The 3,921-nt window shown below is 45.8% G+C and overlaps 1 long non-coding RNA gene across 1 annotated transcript; it reads right to left on the bottom strand.

Moving 5' to 3' along the window:
- Positions 1-3,082: 3,082 nt before the first annotated feature.
- Positions 3,083-3,717, bottom strand: LOC141203930 (uncharacterized). The gene is made up of 3 exons (XR_012274908.1): positions 3,533-3,717; positions 3,367-3,462; positions 3,083-3,286 (listed from the first exon to the last, which is right to left on the bottom strand). It is a non-coding gene; the product is annotated as an uncharacterized lncRNA (long non-coding RNA).
- Between the last annotated feature and the right edge of the window lie 204 nt (positions 3,718-3,921).

Raw genomic sequence — 3,921 nt, 5'->3', positions numbered from 1 at the left:
TACTAGGGGGGAATGTGGCACCCCAGGGGGTCTGGTTGCCACAGTGGTCGAAATACCATGTCTGAGAGCGAGCATGGGTTTTCCTGGTCAGGAGCACATTTGCATGCAACGCCTCCTGCCCCAGTCCAGGGAGGGGAGGTACCTACCCTTTATAAACTGGATCTGGGGCGAGGTTAGCTAGTTAGTTCCAGAGAGAGGGATAGAGCAGCAAGGAGCCCTGTAGGAGACAGGAGCTGAGAGCCAGGGACTGGAGCAGCAGAGCTCGTCCTGGCAGAAGACGCAGAGAACCGGACACCGGAGTCCGAGGCTGTGAGGATATTCACATCCAGCAGCAGAAACCACCTGGCAGGGGATTTCAGGTCCTCTGGCCGTAGAAAGCCCGGAGGCTCAGTCACACGCAAGGGACCAGGCCTCTAATGTTAGCCAGTACTCCCAGCAGGGTCTCCTTCATCACCAACAGTAAAGACCCTGAACTGCACTGCATGGACTTTGAGTCATTTCTGCTGCGCCTATGCACCACAACCCTCACCATCTACACATGCTGCCCTGAGGCTATACTCCTCCCGTGGGGAGTTATACTACCCCCTGCTGCGCACACAACATAAGCCTCAGCGGTCTGCCCCGCAGCGGCGGTTCTCAGTGACCGCAATCCACGGGTGGCATAGTCGGACATTTCAACATTAAAAACCTAGTAAACAGATCCGCCACTGGTTTGACCACCCTGAGCCACGGGACCGGGTCGCCGCCACGGAGACTACAACCCCTGACATCACACAGAGACCCGGCTCCGGGTATTCCCACACACAAGGCCCAGGGGGCGCATCATATATAAAGGCATATACGACTAGTAATGCTAACTGTAGAATACCATGCTACAAACATAACAAATGCTAATAAATGTACAGAAAAAGTAATGGATGATACATCAAGCTCATGTGTAGAAATGAAGCCTACCTAGTGATGTCCGGAGCCTCTCCGTAGACTTCAATAGGCAGCTTCTATTGTATTCCTCACTGAGTTATCAGTCTGTCTTGTCTTAAGCTTGATGGATTTTACCTATTCTTCAGAGGACGCTACATTCACAAATCCTTGTCTATTTCTATATCCTTGTAAAACAGAACCTTTTTCTCCCATGTGTCTCCGCATTGTCTCCATTTTATATCTGTGTTGTATAGATATATTTTTTCCTCATACATTTGTAAAAACTGAAGCAGGTAGACAGTCTGAACTTTTATTTATCCATTGACTATTAATGGATCTATTAAAAATGGATGAAACACTGATGGAGCACTAAAGGAAAAGAAAAGTCTTCAGTGCTTCATCCGTTGTACATGGATTTCCTTAGACTTTAATGGCTGAGTCTGATCTGCAAAATGAATGAGAATAGAACCTGCTCTGAGTCTCACGGATTAGACACGGAACTGTTATTAAAAAACAGACGGCACATGGACTAGTGCAATAAATGTCATGCCACATTCACACATTCAGTATTTGGTCAGTATTTTACATCAGTATGTGTAAGGCAAAACCAGGAGTGGGTGATAAATGCAGAAATGGTGACGTGTTTCTATTATACTTTTCCTCTGATTGTTCCTCACCTGGTTTGGGCTTAGAAATACTGAGGTAAAATACTGACCAAACACTGAAGGTGTGAATATGGCCTGAAAGTGGTGGTCTGATATTTCATTAAATTAACCTGGTGTCTACAGCTCTGACTAGTGATGTAGAGGTGAATGAATCTCACTTTGCATTCCTATGAGAGTCACATCAAGGCTCATTATATAGAGAAATTGTCTTCCACACCGCGTATAAGATCCTGTAGGATTCTGAGAGTCAGAAGTAACGTGGGACGACCGAAAGACCAGAATGGAGTGGACAGCTCCCCAACAAAGCGATTGATAAAACTGATTTCCCCTATGAGCAAAGGAGCATTGCTTTAATCACAGCTATGGTTGAAAAAACCCAGTAAACAGTCTTCATTTTTCTCTTCTTCGCAAAAAAGCCTTTAAATTTGACAAGTCAATGATTTCCATTGTACTGACTGCAATAGTGTATGGCACTATTCCTGCAAGAGGATCCAAACTGAACCACCAGTGCAGGCCCGGGACAAGGGGTGGGCACCCGCCTAGGACGCTACCTCTCTGAGGGGGGAGCAGTTTAAGAAAAAAAATTGACATTATTGAACGCCTGCAGTCAACTGGCACCTTCCTCCTGCCGCAAACATTCAGCATGCTGACAGCCGGTACACAGGAACAAAGGTGAGCGGAGTCAGTGGGTCACTAACAACGCTCAACGCCTGCGCCCTGGTTCTCATTCTCTCTCTGCATTGAAATGCATTTGTGTCTTTAAGACAATGTGAACGCTGCCCCCAGGACAGGAGCAGAGGAGCTGTAATCAGGTCGATGTTCTGGCGGTAATTCCCGCAATACGTAGGCTATGGACAGTCTGCCCCCTGTTAGAGGATGGCGCCACACAGGAATACGGCAGTAGAACAACCATCGGTTTTGTTACAAGCTGCATCTATTGTATCTCATTAATTGAAACCAAACGGCCCCCATTATAATTAAGCTATATTAGTTTCCATGACTATTCTTGGGTCTGACATTGTAAAGGAAGTGCTCATCAGAGCTTGTTACCTGATGGATCAGACGAGGAAGTTAGAGGTCCAGTTACCATAGTTTCTCACCTATTCCTTTTCTTGGGGGGGAAGCCATTTGCGTCATCTGCCTAAGGCAGCAAAATACCTTATCATGATATTAATAAAAATACCAAAAAGCATGTCTGTAATATAACCAAAAGGTCTGGTGACTGCGGAGGCCAGGTCATCTGGCGTAGCACCCCATCACTCTCCTTCTTGGTCAAATAGCCCTTACACAGCCTGGAGGTGTGTTGGGGTCATTGTCCTGTTGAAAAATAAATGATGGTCCAACTAAACGCAGACCGGATGGAATAGCATGCCGCTGCAAGATGCTGTGGTAGCCATGCTGGTTCAGTATGCCTTCAATTTTGAATAAATCCCCAACAGTTCTATAGTAAAAATCGCGCTAACGGTAGTGAAAAAGAGATCAGGAGAAGAGTACTATTATTTTATAAAAATAAGATTTATTTGTTTGGATGCTAGCAATAAAAACTTAATAAAATACAGGATTTAATACAGGATTTAAAAGACGAGTGTAGACAACAATATTTCGATTGGGGTAAAAGAACTAATGGTATACAAGGTGTAATAAATAGTAAAATCCAGCGGTTAATCTGGTGTGGTAAAATGCCTGTGGTGGCTTGGTACCTGGAGAGAAGAGGAGTTTGGTTAGGACTATTGTTCTCTAGTATTGGATATGCTTAGCTGGCTGTGGATCTGTTACTCACCAGGTATCAGAGTGGGTAAAGTGCAGGTGTGCACTAGGGCTGTGGTCCGTCAGGATTCTTAGAGTGGGGCGTGGTCCTGAACGCTTTGTTATGCTCCTGGAGATTTAATGATATGGGGTTAGTGCTGTTAGCTCTGGGTAGGTAGATAGTGGGGTTAGCGACTTACCCACGGAGGAGCTGTTCTGCTTTTGGAGATTGCTTGTTAGCACTCCCTCAGTGGGGGGTGCAGCAGGAGGCTCTGGATTGTATCTCACTTTGTTGCAGAGATGTGACAGGGGGGCTTTTTGATTGCCAGTAGGCGTAGTAACGCTTGAGGATACTCAATGTCCTGTATATAGATATGGAGGAAGGGTTAGGAACTGAGGAATACAGGAATAGTCCACAGTGTGGTAAACCTAGATGTTTACCTGTGTGTGATTATCAGTAATCCAGGGGTGCAACAGGAGGCTCTGGATTGTATCTGTCTCTGAGCAGAGATGTAGTAGGAGGCTACTGGTTGCCGGGTGATAGGGGGCGTTGTGGCACTCAAGGATAATTGATGTCCTGTATATAGAT

This window comes from Phyllobates terribilis, unplaced genomic scaffold (genome assembly GCF_046119375.1).
Source record: "Phyllobates terribilis strain yellow unplaced genomic scaffold, ASM4611937v1 Scaffold_134__1_contigs__length_4944459, whole genome shotgun sequence".
NCBI lineage: Eukaryota > Metazoa > Chordata > Amphibia > Anura > Dendrobatidae > Phyllobates > Phyllobates terribilis.
The sequence above is the reverse complement of the archived record's forward strand: the minus strand, read 5'-3'. Positions and strand labels throughout refer to the sequence as shown.